Source organism: Pinus tabuliformis, chromosome Q (assembly GCF_031772625.1).
Source record: "Pinus tabuliformis cultivar Carrire ecotype Pingquan chromosome Q, CPIR1, whole genome shotgun sequence".
NCBI lineage: Eukaryota > Viridiplantae > Streptophyta > Pinopsida > Pinales > Pinaceae > Pinus > Pinus tabuliformis.
In genome coordinates, this window is record NC_142296.1 from 643040478 (window position 1) to 643060015 (window position 19538).

The following is a 19538-nucleotide window of genomic DNA, read 5'->3' on the forward strand; positions in this document are numbered from 1 at the left end:
CTTCTTCTTTCTTGATTGCAGGTTACTATTCTTTGTATTCAACATTGCTTCACGTTCTTGGGACTGATACTTGTCCTTAATGCTTGCAATTGCTTCAAGTTTTGTTGCTTCTTCCTGATTTTCAATATCTGCACACTCAAAAACAATGTTAGATTCATAAACAGAACCATATTGATTTTTGTCACCCTGCTCATTCATGGATTCTTCAGTTTCAAGATTCTTCACCATGTCAATTGCTGCTTTCAAACCTACATCAATAAAAGATTTCTCAAGCCATCCTTCAATTAGCTTTATCTCTGCATCATAATCAAGCTTGACATCTTCAATTTCTTCTTCATGTTCTTCCACTTGATCATCAAAAACAAACAGCAATTTATCAATCATTTTCTTTTCAGAGATAACTTGCAATTCATTTTCATAAAATAAATATCCATTATCAAATTTAATTGCAAATTCATCCGTTGTGGTTGAGTCATCCACAACTTTTTCCTCTGCTATCTCATTTGTTTTCTCACTGCATTTCATTTCCGGCTGATTCAAATCAATATTTAGCGTTTCATATTCCACCTCAACCCCATTATACTTTCTCCTAAACTGTTTAAATTCTCTTTGGAATTGTTTGATTTTCCTTTTCCGACCCATGACTGCAACGCGTGCTCCTCCTATTTTCTACAATGTTTTTCATCCAGCAAATAATGGCAAATTCACTTAGGAACTCCCATCACCAATACACCAGATCAATAGCTGAAATCATCATGCTGGACTTGACATACTCACCACTGGTTGGCTCCTCTCTTTTACATTTTCTGCTCCAAAGATGGAACACTTGAGCTCTTAATCCTCACAAATCTTCAATATGCAGTGGAACAGTTGCTATGCACCACAACTCCTCAAAATGCCACGCCAACGAACAGTGAAAATTCTTTACACATCTCCTTGCTTCTCTCATGTCCTCAAGCATGGGCTTGCACCAAGCCTTTTCTCAACAGCCAACACAGTTCTTACACACAAACATATCTCTCCAGGGGGACTGCAAGTTCACAACCACACTACTTGCAGAAGAACTCTCACAACCTCACCACTTGCGGCAACAAACAAAGTCAACAGTGAGTAAAAAAAATGCACAAAATAGCCTTACCAATATACCTGACACTTCAGGAAGTCTGACTATACTTCCACAGCTTCACAATGTTCGCAGGTGGCACACAATCCACCACTCTTCACACACATATTGTTTCCTGAGACCTTCACAAGTGTCTCCACTCCTCGGCCTCGCTCTCCTCCGCCTCACTTGCTGAAACACACAACGGAAATCCTTGGCTCTCCTCGGCGCTCGCTCTCCTCCACCTCACTTGCCGAAACACACAGCGGAAATCCTTGGCTCTCCTCGACGCTCTTCTTTGAAATTCCTCGGCTTCGAGGGTCTTTCACACTCGAATGGATTTCTGCGGCTTCCACTCTACAAATACTTTCCACGCGCTGCAATCTTCCGTGACAGTGCTGCACTTTTACTTAATGGCAACACAACAATGTTACTTAGCACTCAGTCACACAACAATCACATGTTCAATATCCACCACAAGCAACAGGTTCAAGAGATCATATACACAGTGCTCTATGACACACTACACACTCACGCTGCTGCTTGATTCTAGAGTCAAATGGCTGAGTCCACAGGGCATTCATAGCACTTGGTGCCGCACAACTCAGAACTTAACACAGAAAACTCAAAACAACGATAAGGCTCAAAGCCTTTCCTCGGCCTTCCTGGCTCCTTCTCACTCTATCATTATCACACTTCAAACATTGCTTAGAGCTCAACACAACATTGTGCTCACTCTCTCACAACACAACATCACTCAACTTCACAAGTGGCCTCACAGCTTACCTGAGCTCTCTCTTCTAGACAATGCTGGACCGCGCACATAGCACCACAGGGCGACCTCTCACAACTCAAAACAGCCCACACTCCTGAGCTCTGATACCAAATTAGAGATTATACAGCTCACACATAAACACAGAATTCAGAAAACTTAGAACTTCTGAACTTGTTTTCATTCAATCGCTGAACAGGGTTTTATACATATCTCAGATCTTTCTGGAGTCGGTGGGGCGGTGGATTCTCTAGGAAGCTTTCCCATTTGTCAATGACTTCTAGACACTGCCTACGGAATTCTCTAGAACAGTGTATTAATGCGGGTGGTTGGAAATACTGTCTTCTAACACTTTCGTGTTATTCTTTCATGTTATAATGATCTCTTCTCATGTAGGAGAGGAGAGGTTAATTTGTTGAAGTACGGGAAAAAATATCCATTGTTATCACAGTGGCACTTTTTGACTCTTCAGATTGCTTATCCAATATAATCGTATGTTTTTATGGAAAATGATCAAAGTCTAAGTTCGTTGATGTGAATTTAAGACGTTTGTTAGACTAGCGTATTTGTTTGGAATCTCGTTCAAATGGACTTGTAAAGGATGGTTTTAAATCAAGTTAAAGTCTTATTATGATTTATTGTAAAGGATGGTTTTAAATCAAGTTAAAAGTCTTATTATGATTTATCGTAAAGGATGGTTTTAAATCAAGTTAAAATTCTTATTATGATTTATTGATTAAGGTGTGTTTAAAACTTAAAAAGTAATTATTTAAAAATAAATTTTGAAAATAAATTAACGTAGATTTATTTTAATTTTAGATTTACTGTTTTAATTCTAGATTTGCTTAGTGTTAAAGGGGATCAAATATTTCAAAATGCAAATTTCTTTTCGAGTGCAAAATTTGTGAAAAGATTTTCATCTCTTATTGCTTAATAGATCTAAAGTTAAAATGGATTTATGTGATTCTTAATAATACTATTTATATGTTATAAAAATTTAATACATATAATTACATAGATATATAGCTACATGTATATATGTTTGGAATTTTTCTTTGACACCCTTTATTATTTTTTAATGTGATATGCATAGCATTGATTATATGTGTGCTTGTATGTGTGTAATAGCAATGGTAATGAGAGAGAGTATATGTTTATTAATTAAATTTAAATATAATGTTTTGAAATACCATGATAGAATAGATCATCATTATTTAAATGTTTTTTAATATGATATTATTTTTTTCCAAATAACTTTAATTTTCTTAATAAAAACAAAATCACAATATAACAAATTGAATTGAATTGAATTTACTTATTACTTTTATTTAGTTTTTAATTGAATGAACATTATGTTTTATTTATTTATTATTATTTTTTGATTTAATGTTTCACTACATTATCTCATCAAAGGCATCACTCCAACATCTCTCCCATAATAAGTTGTAAACTCTCTATAGAGGCCATTATAAGAATAACAAATGATGCAAAATGCAAAATAATAAAAATAAACGTAATGCAAAATTTAAATAGAAATTATAGAAATATTTTCTTAATATTTGAGCATTCACTTCTCATTCTTTAAACTCACATGCAAATCTAAAAGAATGTTACACGAACATTTTTGAGATTAAGATTTGAAACAAGTCAAATTAATTTTAATTAGGAAATCACAAGAATACTTATACCCTGATTTGGGAACCATCTCTTACAATTGAAAAAACACTAAAATGAGATTCCAAGTGAATGCTTTGTTCCACCAACTCATATATTCACATCAACGAACTTGGTCTTAGTCATGTTCCATAGGGGCACCCCCCTGAATTGGAGAAAGCCCAACCTAAAAAGTGAGAAAGTGCTAGTGTGGTAATAGTGGGTTTCCTTTCGTGGTTGCACCACCTTATTCTTGGGACTTTCATAAGTTAAATGTACTATATTTTGTTGTAACATTTTGGAACCATCTTTGTGGAGTAAAGTTATTTCTTCTCAAGTTTAGAACTCCGTGATTCATAAACATTTGATGTATATTAAACTACAACTTTAGATATTTATACTTATCTAACAACTCTATTGACTAAAATTGTATTCACAAGATATCCAACTAGAACTCCTCCACAAAGTCTTATTCACTCAAATCCAAAACCCGGAAAATACCTCGAAAGAAGGGTAAACAAGAGCAAAATCTTAGAAACTTCAAACCTTGGTCACATAGTTGAAGATCTTAGATTTCTATTTGAAGACTTACACATCATTGTGCTCTTCCTCCTTGGATGAGAAATGTATACATAGCTCTTGACATATCCAGAATCCAAGGTCCATGTTGTGACATCCTTGAAAAATACCTTTCCAAGATCATTGGAAACAATGTGATTACTATAGAGGATCATTTGGCTAGATTCCATTGTGCAATTTCAAATGCTGAAATTCCCCAAAACCATGAAGATGTAGTGACAAAATTGTTTTCTCTATCTTTAGAGGAAGATAATAAAGTTTAGTTAAGGAGTGTAAACAATGGAAGTATTAAAAGTTAGTAAGACTTTTACGGTGTGTTCATAAATACATGCCATATTAGAAAGGATGGTAGGTGTTATTAACTCAATTTCGTGAGATAAAAATGAAAGAAAATGAAATTGTGAAAGAATTTGATGATAGATTTAAGAAATTCATTGATAATTTTCTTGGAAATATTAAACCTTCGAATGATGTACTCATTTTACACTACACCAATGTTTATGATGGACACTTTGGCTTGATGTTAAGAGACAAATTCGTCACTACTTTAGAATACACATAATATTGGGCTAGAAAAGTTGAAGAAAGTATGCTTTTTGCGATCGACAGGGAATTGATTGCGATCGACAATTTAATCAATGCTCTGTCTGATCCAGACTCCTTGAATTATTTCACCAAGTCTTCCAAAACAAAGATATTGAATATGGAGATTAGAAAGAATGAGATCCTTAAAATTCAAGAAGAGGAATGACAGTTTAAGAGCAGGACACAATGCGTGATGGAATGAGACAAAACACTCTCTTTCATAATCAGGGTTCTTACAGAAGGAAACAAAACACCATTTGGTCCATCAAAGACAAGGAGGGAAACATCCTCACATCTCAAAAAGACATACAAAGGGAAGTAGTAAGATACTTTAGCAATCAATACAGAGCATATGAAGGTATAAATTTTGACAAAGAAATGGAGATCATTAACCTACTTCCTACCATGGTTAATGCAACGAATAATAAACAATCGGGTAGGCTGGTTTCAAAGGAAGAAGTATTGGAGGTTCTAAAAGTATTGGCCAAGTACAAGAGTCCAAGACCTGATGGATGGACAATGGAACTCTTTATACATTTTCAGGATTTAATGATTGTGGACTTGTGGAGATGGCCGAGGAGTCGAGATTCCTATGTTCGATGGCAGGGTCGATTAATGCGATGTTCATTTCTCTTATTCTGAAGTCGGCAAAGCCTTATACATTTTTTTATTATAGACCTATATCCTTATGAAATACTGTATATAAATGATCTCCAAAATCATTGTCTGCAGGATTAAGCCTTATTTGTCTAAGCATATGACACATGAACAATTTGGTTTTCTAGAAAATAGACAAATCCATGATGCGATGGATATTACTCAAGAATGCATCCATTTTATTAAATCTCATCAGATGTAGGTATGGCTGATGAAGATTGACTTGATAAAGGCTTATGATAAATTAGATTGGGAATTATTAAGGTTGATCCTTCATAAGATCAGATTCGGTGCAGGATTATTTGGTTAGATAATGACATGTTTAACATCAGTAAAATTTGCTATTATTATTAATGGAATTCCTATAGGTTTTTTCAAGGTGTCTAGAGGTCTAAGGCAAGGGTGTGTTCTATCACCTATTCTATTACTACTAGTTATTGATGGTCTTAATAGGAGGATAAAGGAGGCTCGATATAGGGGCATTATTGTAGGTTGTAGGGTGTCTAGATATATATCACTTACTCATTGATGTTTGTCAATGATGTTATTTTTATAGGGGAAACATCTATTTCAGAATGACAGGCTTTCCATCATATTCTTTCTACTTTTGGGGAAGCCTCAGGTCTTTTTATAAACAAAGGTAAGTTAAATTTATTTTTGTCAAAGAATGGGGAAGTCGTAATGAAGGAGATTTCTAGGATTTTTTAGGTGAAGTTAATTCCTTTGGAAGGAGGTTTTAGATACCTCGGTTCCTATCTGAAACCAAACACATATAAGATCCAAGACTGGGATTGGTTAATTAAAAAATTCGAGAAAAAATGACATGTTAGTCTTACAAATGGCTTTCAACGGGAGGATGAATTATTATGATTAAATTCGTTCTTCAGAGAATATCCATTTATAGGATGTATATCTATAAATTGCCTAAAGTGATAATCAATAGAATTAACTCCATCATTGCTAAGTTCCTATGGGCTAGAACAGGTGAAGAGAAGAAAATCTGTTTAGTTCGATTAGAAGTGATTCCCTTCCAGGTGGATGCGGGTGGTTGGGACATCAAAGATTCAAAAAGCTTCAACATGGATTTACTTATTAGAAAAATATGAAGGGCATTTAGTGGAGATGGTATTTGGTGTTGAAAAATGAGCAACTAGGTTCGGTCTTTATAAGTATGAAATGTACTCTTGTAAATAATAAAATGAAAAGAAATTATTATTGGAGCACGGGTTTCATGCTCAAGTTATTTTATTTCATAGGTCAAGCACCCATTTAGTGCTTCTAGGGTTTGTTCTAGGTTAAAGAGTCATTTTCATGTATTCAAAATCCTATGGGCACATTGTATCTTGTAAAGAAAAAATTATTTTGTCTTTAAAGTGTCGAAATACCTCCAAGATCAAGTCGGCCTAAGGAGTTGCCAAGTCAACCTACATGAAGAGCCATGTCTACCCTTGGAGCCTATATATAGAGAGGAACTAATCCTCCATTAGACACACTCACTCATCCCATTCTATTCTAAGAAGAGGAAGGAGAAAGGTCTAAGAAGAAGGTACAAAGAGGAAGTCGAAGAAGTCGAGGTGCTTGGGCTAGTTCTCTCTCTCTTGTGAAAGTCGAAGTTAGGGTTTTTGCACTAGGACTATCTCTAGTTCGATCTTGAAGGAAAGAGAGAAGGAAAGTAAATAAAAGGTCACTTAGGGCATCTCATTAGCCCTAAGTCTCAAGGAAAGGCAAGAAAAGAGAAGAGAAGGCTATTTGAGGGAGATCGAAGTCTATAAGAGGAGCAATAACAGTTGCTTGAAGACATACTTTCGAATCTATAGTGGGAGGTCGAAGTGATTGCAGTAGGAGGCCAACTTGATATTGATCTTGGAGGGTATTTTTCTAAGTCATTAGGTCATGGTATTCATCAATTCAAAGATATATAAGAAGAGAAGAGATTTAAGGGTTTTCCCCTCAAGAGGAGGGGTTTTGGCCTTGGCTTGCAGCCTAAATACTGTGTCACTGTTCTTATTGTTTTGGTAGCTATTTGATGCATCTCACACTGTAATAATAAGGAACAAAGCTAATAAGGAAGAAGGTAACACAAAAATTTATCAAGTTAAAGAGAATTAACATACTTACTGCCCTATTGAATTCTCAACAAGGAATCAAAGCAAAGGTTATCTAAGGGCATCATGAAGATCTCCTCTGCGGTGAATAAGTTCATTAAGAATATTGCAAGCCATCTCAAGAAAGGTATTAAGGAAGCATGGAAATTCTTATTTTCTACAATGAAGGTATCAATCAAAGAAAGGGATGAAGGTCTCTTTTCGACTGTCTCTGGCACATTTCAAGATGAAGACATTTGGGTAATTGACAATGGTGCATCAAGGCACATGACTGGGCATTCCAATTGATTGAAGATATTATGAAAAGGTAAATCCGCTTATTCAGTGGAACTTGGAGACAACAAAAGCTATCCCATGAAAGGTATTGGATCAACCTCCATAAAGCTAGAAGACGAAAGCAACATTCACCTCAACAACATTCTATTTGTTCCAGGTTTGCACAATAATTTACTTTCTATTTTAAGACTAGAAGATAAGGGTGATAGAATAGCCTTTATTGATGGAAAGGTCGCTGTTTGGGGAAAAGACTCAAGTATAGATCAAGCTAAATTTATTGGCATTCGAGAAGGAAGACTCTACAGACTGATATCTCATATGCCCCAAGCCCTAGTTCACATTGAAATTAGTCCATGTGAACTTTGTCAGTGAAGATTTGGTCATCTACATTTCAAAATCCTTCCAACTCGAAGTTCCATAGTGGATGGAATTCCTAATATGAAGGAGGATCATTAAGGTGTCTATAAGGGATGTGCATTGGGTAAGAATACCATTAAACCATTTCGAAGCAGTGCTTCATGGTCAAAAGAAATCTTGGATCTCATTCACTCTGAAGTATGTGGTCCTATGAATCCTAAATCACTTGGAGGTCATCTATATTATGTCACATTTATAGATAATGATTTAAGAAATACCTAGGTCTACTTAATGAAAATAAAGGATAAAGTATTTACAAAATTTCAAGAATTCAAAGCTGAAGTGGAGAACCTTACAAAAAAAGAATCAAGATACTAATATTTGATTATGGAGGAGAATATACATCCAAAGAGATTATAACATTTTGTAAGGAGTCTGGGATTAAGAGGGAGCTGATAGTCCCATATAATCCTGAACAAAATGGAGTTGTAGAAAGAAAGAATATATCCATTGAAGAAAGTGTAAAAGCAATGTTACCTAAGATTTTGTGGGGAGAAGCCACGAAGACAACTATCTACATTCATAATCGAAGTCTCCACAAATTTCTAGACAACAAAACTCCAGAAGAAGTGTTCAATGGAAAGAAGCCATTTGTAGATCATCTCCGAACCTTTGGGTGTCCTGTATATATGCATATACCAAAGGAAAAAAGAAAGAAGTTGGATCCTTCCAGCATGAAGGGAACATTTTTTGGGTATAGAAACTCATCAAAAGATTATAGGATCTACATGAGAGATGGACATCACATAGAAGTCAGTCATGATGTCATATTTGATGAGAGCATAACATTCAAGAAATCAAAGGAACTTTCCATAGACTTTGATGATGAAGAACTTCTGATATTTGAGGAGGAAGTTGACCAAGGAAAAGAAGAATCACACCATGAAGAAGAAGGTCCTTGTGAACCTGTTCAACCTATGGTCATCCCTGAAACAAGGAAAAGACCTAATTGGTTGAAATATACACTACTTGATGCAAAAGGTCATGGAGTAGTGACAAGATCATTTAGAGAAATCAATAAACCCAAGAGATATTCTGGATATGCTGCATACATGACAAAACTCATAGAAGCAGAAACATCCTCCTTTGAAGAGGCTATAAATAATTGAGAATGGAAGGATCCCATGAACGAAGAGTATCAATTTATAATGAAGAATGGAGTTTGGGAGATCATACGTAGGTCCGAAGACAAATCTGTGGTTACTTCCAAGTGGATCTATAAGATCAAACATGCAGTTGATGGAAGTATATATAGGTATAAAGCAAGATTTGTGGCTAGATGATTCTCTCTCAACGACAAGATATACAACGATTCAATCATTAGTCTCTTTGGAAGCATCGATGTGATGGACCATCCACCATATGGATGTCAAGACTTCGTTTCTGAATGTCACAATAGATGAAGAAGTCTACTTAGATCAACCCTTTGGATTCAAAGTTAAAGATAGAAATGTATATGTTTTCAGACTAAAGAAAGCATTATATGGCCTCAAGCAAGCAACAAGGGCATGGTATGCTAGAATGGATGCAAACCTTCAAAGAATAAGATTCACAAAAAGCTTTTCTGATTCAAACCTTTACATTAAGGTTGTAGATGGTGACCCTGTAATCATTCTTTTGTATGTAGATGATCTTCTCTTGACATGTGTAGAAGGTCGAATTGAAGAATGTAAGGAGAAACTAGAATCAAAATTTGATATGAAGGATCTTGGGCTTATGCATTACTATTTGGGACTAGAAGTCTGGTAAAGACCAAACGAAGTTTATTTGGGCCAAGGAAAGTATGTGATCGAAATACTAAAAATGTTTGACATTATGGACTACAAACCTATGACTACTCCGATGATCACAAACTTGAAGAGACTCGGGAGTTTTGAATCTAGCCCTGTGGATCCTTCCAAATATAGGCAACTCATTGGTTCATTGATGTACTTGGTGAATTTTGATTTTGAGTAGCATAAAATGTGCTCTAGTCATGAAAATTGGTGGAGAGGCTAAAGCACATGAGATCTCCAAGACCCAGAAATGGTTTGGTGAGATTCTAGCCGGTTTAGGAGATATTAAAATAATTAATATTTTTAATGGAGTTCCTAAGTCTAAACTTAGGAAAAATAAAATATTAATTGGTATTAATATAAAATTGGGTTATAAGGTTCTAAATGACATGGATCAAGCCAAATATAATATTAGCCATTGATTAGAGATGTAATCTCGATCATTGAAGGACCATCATGAAAAGTCTAAGAAGAGGCTTGAGGGTCAGATGAAGAATACGCCAGAGTGATTAGTCATTCGATTTTCTAGAGCATGTTTTGCTAGGAAAAATCGAATCAGTGATCAGTTTGCAGCGAGGGGCAACGAGTACTAGAGAGAGAGGTAGAGATAGTGGCGAGAGACTAGCGCAGAAGCAGAGAGAGGCAAACGTTGAGCTAGAGGGAGCCACGCGGAGCCAAAAGGGACTGCTTAGAGGCTAGAAAGGCATGCGTCATCCATGCAGAGGGCAATAGGAGTGACGTAGGCTGCGCAATGCCTCAGAAGGATGACGCAGAGGGTTATTGGCTAACGCTGCGGCCTGGTGGGCTAATGCTGAGCTTCAGAGGTTGCTGGGGAGGGTTTCGTGGGGCATATTTTTTGAATATCTGCTTTCAAATAGAGAGGTACTACTGCTGAATTATTTTCTCTTTTAGGTGAGCCAGTTTGGCACCCAATTGTACTCATGGATAGATTGCATAATAAAATAAACTCTCAGAATTGTTGCACCGGTTTTCCCAAGTTGGGTTTTTGCGGGGACGAGATGTCGAAAAATAGTGGTGTCACTTGTGTGTTTGCTATTTATTTCATCTGTTGATTTGTAGATGGTTGAGATTGTATTGTGTTTATTTCGATATTTATATGTTTAAATAAATTGTTCGTAATTAACAAGTAGGAGAAATAAACAAGAGAATACAGATAAAATTTCTAACGGGTAATACTTAGAAATTTCAACATGGTATCAGAGCATGGTTGCAGATCACATGAGAGCTGAAGGCACCAGTTGAAGTAGAGAATTTGTAGTAGAAACAATTGACCCGAGTGACAAAATTTGTTCCTAGTAGAAAGCCGCAGAGAAGGGTTCACGCAGAGGGAGTGCGTCATCAGTTTGGGCCAGAGAGAGGCCAATGCAGAGGCTGAGGAGGGTAGAAAAGGCTCAAGCAGAGCCACACAGAGACCAAGAGGGTTTACGTAGCTGGCTAGGGAGCATTTCAGCTAGTGCCAGGATTGCGTAGAGCCTAGAGGCTCAGTCCTTTAGTGCTGGGGCATAGGAGGTTGTGGGCAGATTGCAGGGAGTGAAGATGGTGGGGTGATGTTGATGCCAAGTCAAAACAGTACCTAACAGAAAAAGCCAAGGTAGAGGGAGTTGCTACCGAGGCGGATTTCGAGCCAAGGAATCTGGATCAGTGTTGCAGGTGCATAGGAGATCAGAGAGGTGTGACTCGACAGTTGGAAAGCAGATTTCCAGGAGAGAAATCAAGACTCAGAGGGAGTCTAGCAGAGAACTTCCAGACGAGAAGTAGCGACTCAGAGGGAGTTGAAGAGAAAAATTCCAGAGGGAAGTAGAGACTTGGAGGATTCAAAAGGAAGAGCAGAGAGATGGCCATGAATGGACTGAGGGATCAAGACAGGCTGGACGGGGCGTCCAACTTTGTGGTCTGGAAGGCCAAGATCTCGTCCATTCTAGATAGACATCACATCAAGGCCTTCACCTTGAGAATAGTGGCTATCCTAGTTGACTCGACTGATAATGAGAAGTACGAGGAGGTAATGGCTAAGGTGAAATGCATCATCCTTAATGGGGTCAAGGATCTTGTGGTCCAACATATTTCCGAGAAGGAGACGGTAAAAGAAATGTGGAACATGTTGAAGACGTTGTACCAGCATACTTCCGTGCAGAGGAATATGTTACTTGAGAATCAGCTGCGGTCATAACAAATGTAGAAGGGGGAGCAGATATATCACTTCCTCAGTAGGTTGAAGGAGATCCGGGACCAACTGACTTCCGTAGGGGCCACGCCAGATTAGGAGTTGATGGTGAAGACCGCACTAAACGTAGTCTCCGAGGAGTGGGAGACATTTGTCCAGAGCATATTGGGCAGGGCGAATCTTCCAGATTGGGAAGAATTATGGGCAGCTCTTCGCCAAGAAGAGATCAGACAACTTAGCAAGATGGGAAGTAGCAGCAAAGGAGCCCGGATCAAGAAGGAAGAGGAAGAGGATGCAACTCTGGCATTTGCAGGGAAGCAGGAGAAGAGGAAGAAAAATGACCTCTCTAAGGTTATGTTCTTCAACTGTGGGGAATTGGGTCATTATGTGAACTAGTGTCCGAGGAAGAAGACTAAGGGAGAGGCGTCTGACTCCAAGGCATCACCAAGGAAGGCAGAAAAGGAGGTTGAGGAGGATGGCGATTGTGCCATGAGTGCTCATGTACCTCTAGAGAAGAGGTGGGGAAACATTGAGCTGTAGTTAGGAAGACTACATGCGATGAGGGGAATGATCCTTGAGGTACCCAAACTCTTGGATCATACCTTGCTATGAGAGCCCTGAAGTGAGAAGTAGCAAGATGGCGGATGTCGGTAGAAACAGATGCAGATGAAGTGATAGAGAGTGCTACAATGCAGTAGTCCCAGCAAGCACATAGAGGGTTGAAACAATGTGAGAGGTACAGAGGAGGTTGCAGCCGTGCAGGATGGCATGGAGAGGTTTTCAATGGTGCAAGAGGTAGGGAATTGTTGCAGCAGTGTAGAGGTAATAGAGGGAGAAAAAGATAACGACAGAGAGAGCTTCAACATCAGGAGTGTTTCTAGCTTGACAAGGATGTTAGTAGTTGGGTGGATCAATTACTTACTTCTCAGTAACTGAGTTTATGTGTAGTAGCAGTTAGGAGTAGCATGATGTAACATGATGAAAGGGGGTTGCAGTGCAAATGCAATGTTGGGAGAAAGGACCAGCTGCAACACGGATGTAGAGGGAGCTGTCGTACAGATGCAGCAGTGGTAGTGGCAGGGCTATGGGCAGAAATACAAGATGCAACAGTGCAGAGGATGTTTGGCGGGGAGGCCTAGCATCAACACAGGTACTGATGCTGTATAATTAGGGTGATGCTCAGTGTGGAGTATTATTAGAGCAGAGTCCTCACTAAGAGGGAGTGTTGATTTGGGGTAGCATCGGATGTGATCTAGCCATGAAAATTGGTGGAGAGGCTAAAACACATGAGATGTCCGAGACCCAGAAATGGTTTGGGCAGATTCTACACGGTTTAGGAGATATTAAAATAATTAATATTTTTAATGGAGTTCTTAAGTCTAAATTTAGGAAAAATAAAATATTAATGGGTATTAATATAAAACTGGGTTAGAAGGCTCTAAATGACATGGATCAAGACAAATATAATCTTAGCTGTTGATTAGAGGTGTAATCTCTGTCGTTGAAGGACCAACATGAAAAGTATAAGAGGAGGCTTGAGGGTCAATTGGAGAATACATCATAGTGATCAGTCATTCGATTTTCTAGAGCGGGGTTTGCTAAGAAAAGTCAAATCAATGATTAGTTTGCAGTGAGGGGCAGTGAGTACTGGATAGAAAAGTAGAGATAGTGCCAAGAGACCAATGCAAAAGTAGATAGAGGTAGACGCTGAGCTAGAGGGAGCCACGCAGACCCAGAAGGGACTGCTCAGAGGCCAGAAGGGCCTGCGTCATCCATGTAAAGGGAAATAGGAGTGGTGCAGAGGGCTGTAGAGTTTGTGTAGTGCCTCAGAGGTTGATGTAGAAGGTTCTGGGCTGACGCTGAGCTTCAGAGGTTGCTGGAGAGGGTTTCGTGGGGCAGATTTTTGACTATTTGCTTCTGAATAAAGAGGTAATACTGCCGAATTATTTTCTCTATTAGGTGAGCTAGTTTAGCACCTAATTGTACTCAAGGATAGACTACATAATAAAATAAAGCCTTAGAATTGTTGCATCGGTTTTCCCAAGTTAGTTTTTTCCGGGGACGAGTTGTCCAAAAAATAACGGTGTCACTTGTGTGTTTGCTATTTCTTTCAGCTGTTGATCTGTAGATGGTTGAGACTGTATTGTGTTTATTTCAATACTTATATGTTTAAATAACTTGTTCATAATTAACAAGTAGGAGAAATAAACCAGAGAATACAGATAAAATTTCTAACGGGTAATACTTAGAAATTTCAACAGTGAATACTCAATTAGACATATGCTTTGCAGTAAATGTTCTCAGTCAATTCCAAGTGAATCCAAAGCATGATCATTGGGTAGCAGCAAAACATATTATGAGATATCTTCAAGGAACCATCCAATACTGTCTAAAGTATGATAGAAGGAACACTGTCTAATTAATTGGATATACATATTCTGATTGGGGAGGTAGTGAGAAAGATGGAAGGAGCACTATGGGAGGATGTTTTAGTTTGGGATCCTCCATGGTCACACGGATGAGTAGAAAACAAGGCTCAGTTGCTTTGAGTAGTGCTAAAGCTGAATATATTGCGGCCTGTGAAGTAATCAGAGAAGAAGTATGGTTGAGGAAGTTGTTATCCGATCTGTTTGAAGGATCGATGAACCCTACAATGATACTTTGTGATAACACCAGTGTTATACGTTTGTATGAAGATCCAGTGTTTAATGGAAAGACAAAGCATATAAATAACAAGTATCACTATATCTAAGAGATAGTACAAAATGGTGTGCTATAGCTACACTCCATCTCCACCGATGAGCAGGTAGCTAATATATTGATAAAGTCACTTCCAAACAAGAAGCTTGTATATTTAAGGGACAAGCTTGGTTTGGTCGATGTATCCTCCCTAATTGAGAGGGAGAGATAGACACCACATTATTTTCTTCACTTGGGAAGAAATAATGGAGGATTGGATAACCATCTGACATTCAATACTCTTTGAGAATGTGGTAGGGAATTCAAGATGAGAGTAGTCACGTACCGATATTCTTTAAGGACTAGATATCCAAGATAAGAATAGTCCAAAGGAAGGTCATACTCTGTGAACACCTGGGTGGAGTATGTACCTTTAAAGACAAGGATTATGGTGCCTATGAATCATTGGTATCGCCAACATTGTGCTCTAATCATGTGGATAGAGCTGTTAGTCAAGGCCTTCCTATGTAACAATGTTGGTTGATATGATTCTAGACATATGGGTTACCAATCCGACTCTTTTCATGAGATATCTTCAGATTGAGAATGACCATGTACCTCTTATGGATACCTCCCTAGTTAAGAGGGAGTGTTGAAAAATGTGTAACTAGGTTCGATCTTCATAAATATGAAATGTACTCTTGTAAATAATAAAATGAAAATAAGTTATTATTGGAGCATGCGTTTCCTGCTCAAGTTCTTTTATTTCATAGGTCAAGAACCCATTGAGTGCTTCTATGGTTTTTTCTAGGTTAAAGAGTCATTGTCATATATTAAAGACCCGATGGGAGAATTGTATATTGAAAAGAAACAATTATTTTTTTCTTTAAAGTGTCGAAATACCTCCAAGATCAATTTGGCCTAAGGAGTTGTCAAGTCGACCTACATGAAGAGCCACGTCTACCCTTGGAAGAGCCTATATAGAGAGGAACTCATCCTCCATTAGAAACACTCACTCATCTCATTCTATGCGAAGAAGAGGAAGGATAAAGGTCAAAGAAGAAGGTACGAAGAGGAATTCGAAGAAGTCGAAGTGCTTGGGCTAGTTATTTCTCTCTTGTGAAAGTGGAAGTTAGGGTTTTTGCACTAGGACTATATTTAGTTCGATCTTGAAGGAAGGAGAGAAGGAAAGGCAAGCGAAGGTCACTTAAGGCATCTCATTAGCCCTAAGTCTCAAGGAAAGGCAAGAGAATGGAAGAGAAGGCTATGTGAGGGAGATCGAAGTCTCTAAGAGGAGGAATAACAGTTGCTCGAAGACATAATTTCGGATCTATAGTGGGAGGTCGAAGCTACAGTAAGAGGCCGAGTTGATCTTGATCTTGGAGGGTATTTGTCTAAGTCACTAGGTCATGGTATTTGCCAATTAAAAGAGCTATAAGAAGAGAAGAGATTTATGGGTTTTCCCTTCAAGAGGAGGAGTTTTGGCCCTGGATTGCAACCTATATAATGTGTCACTTTTCTTATTATTTTGGTAGCTGTTTTATGTATCTCACACTATAATAATAAGGAACAAAGTTAATAAGGAAAAAGGTAACACAAAAAATTATCAAGTTAAAGAGAATTAACATACTTACTGCCCTATTGAATTCTCAACATTTGGCAGCAGATCATCAAAGTGAAATATCTTAAAAATAAACAACTTATTACCTGGATTAGAGAGGAATCCCCATGAAAGGAAGGTTGCATCTTTCGTGTGGAGGAGTATGATGAAGATTATGCATTGACTATTGGGAATTTTAAGATGGAAGGTTAGAAAGGGCTTGATGGTGGAGATAGGATTGGCTTCTATAAAATTTATGGAAGATAACCATTACCTATGTGTTACTCTCATTAGGTTTTTATGTTTCTTTTGATTTATTTTCTTGAAGGATATACATGTCAATCACCTCTCAAATTTGATGTCGAATTCTTGGTTAGATTCACGAGAGATTGGTCTTAGTGGATCTCTAATTGCAGAATCAGATATGTACATATTACAATTAAGTTTAGCAAGTATTTCTTTATCACATAATGGGGATCTCTTGTCATGGGATGGTCGGGTTTATAAAGATAAGGTTTCTGTTGAAGAAATATATTCTCACATCTTGTAGGGTATAGAGAGGAGGGAAAATGAATTATGGTTTCAAAAGATATGGAAATGGATGATTCCACTCAAATTTAAAGTGTTTTTCTTGGCTGACTATGCACAATCGAATTTTAACTTGCGAAAATCTATTAAAGAGAAGTTTTCAAGGACTGGGGAGATGCCCATTTTGCAGAGAAATGTCAGAAGATGTGGTTCATATATTTCTCAAATGTCCATTTTCAGTGTCAATATGGATCATGATTATGCAAATTCTCAAGTTACATGCTTCTTGGGATCAATCATTTCTGGTGGATTTTCTATCACATTGGTTTGTAAATTAAAAACGTTTTCGAGCACTACCCTTCTATATCCTGAGGGTATATGGAGGGAAAGAAACATCTTGATTTTTGATCATGTTGTGCCAGATATTATAAGCATTTGTCTTAGAAGTTCAACATACTATATGGAGATTGGGCCAAATATGGAAAAACGACCTAGTAGAGAGTGTCAAATAAAGGAGATATGCGAAAGGTATCCAATGGGTTTTTTCGTTGGAGCTTCATCCTTTATAGTATTTGGCCATGGGGCGTATATTATAATGAAGCCCAAGAGTTATTATCTATTTAGCTGGTTCAGTGGCGAATGAACTAACAATAAAGTGGAGCTTTTGGAACTCTGGGGAAGCCATGATGGAGGACATTTCTAGGAAATTTTAGGTGAAGTTAATTCCTTTTGAAGGAGGTTTTAGATACCACGGTTCCTATCTGAAACCAAACACATATAAGATCCAGGACTGGGATTGGTTAATTAAAAAATTCGAGAAAAAGATGAAATGTTAGTCTTACAAATGGCTTTTGATGGGAGGATGAATTATTATGATTAAATTCGTTATTCAAAGAATATCCATTTATTGGATGTATATCTATAAATTGCCTAAAGTGATAATCAATAGAATTAAATCCATCATTGCTAAGTTCCTATGGCTAGAACAGGTGAAGAGAAGAAAATTCGTTTAGTTCGATTAGAAGTGATTCCCTGCGAGGTGGATGCGGGTGGTTGGGACATCAAAGATTCAAAAAGCTTCAACATGGATTTACTTATTAAAAAACTATGAAGGGCATTTAGTGGAGATGGTATTTGGTGTTGAAAAATGTGTAACTAGGTTCGGTTTTAATAAGTATGAAATGTACTCTTGTAAATAATAAAATGAAAAGAAATTATTATTGGAGCACGGGTTTCATGCTCAAGTTATTTTATTTCATAGGTCAAGCAACCATTTAGTGCTTCTAGGGTTTGTTCTAGCTTAAAGAGTCATTTTCATGTATTGAAGACCCTATGGGCACATTGTATCTTAAAAAGAAATAATTATTTTGTCTTTAAAGTGTCGAAATACCTCCAAGATCAAGTCGGCCTAAGGAGCTGTGAAGTCAACCTACATGAAGAGCCACATCTACCCTTGGAGCCTATATATAGAGAGGAACTCGTCCTCCATTAGACACACTCACTCATCCCATTCTATTCTAAGAAGAGGAAGGAGAACGGTCTAAGAAGAAGGTACGAAGAGGAAGTCGAAGAAGTTGAGGTGCTTTGGCTAGTTCTCTCTCTTTTGTGAAAGTCGAAGTTAGGGTTTTTGCACTGGGAATATCTCTAGTTCGATCTTGAAGGAAAGATAGAAGGAAAGGAAATAAAAGGTCACTTAGGGCATTTCATTATCCCTAAGTCTCGAGGAAAGGCAAGCGAAGAGAAGAGAAGGCTATTTGAGGGAGATCGAAGTCTCTAAGAGGAGCAATAACAATTGCTCAAAGACATAATTTCAGATCTATAGTGGGAGGTCGAAGTGATTGCAGCAGAAGGCCAAATTGATATTGATCTTAGAGGGTATTTTTCTAAGTCATTAGGTCATGGTATTCATCAATTGAAAGATATATAAGAAGAGAAGAAATTTAAGGGTTTTCCCCTCAAGAGGAGGGGTTTTGGCCTTGGCTTGTAGCCTAAATACTATGTCACTATTCTTATTGTTTTGGTAGCTATTTGATGTATCTCACACTGTAACAATAAGGAAGAAGGTAACACAAAAATTTATCAAGTTAAAGAGAATTAACATACTTATTGCCCTATTGAATTCTCAACAAGGAATCAAAGCAAAGGTTATCTAAGGGCATCATGAAGATCTCCTCTGTAGTGAATAAGTTCATTAAGAATATTGCAAGCCATCTCAAGAAAGGTATTAAGGAAGCATGGAAATTCTTATTTTCTACAATGAAGGTATCAATCAAAGAAAGGGATGAAGGTCTCTTTTCGACTGTCTCTGGCACATTTCAAGATGAAGACATTTGGGTAATTGACAATGGTGCATCAAGGCACATGACTGGTCATTCCAATTGATTGAAGATCTTATGAAAAGGTAAATCTACTTATTCAGTGGAACTTGGAGACAACAAGAGCTATCCCGTGAAAGGTATTGGATCAACCTCCATAAAGCTAGAAGATGAAAGCAACATTCACCTCAACAACATTCTATTTGTTCCATGTTTGCACAATAATTTACTTTCTATTTCAAGACTAGAATATAAGGGTGATAGAATAGCCTTTATTGATGGAAAGGTCACTGTTTGGGGAAAAGAATCA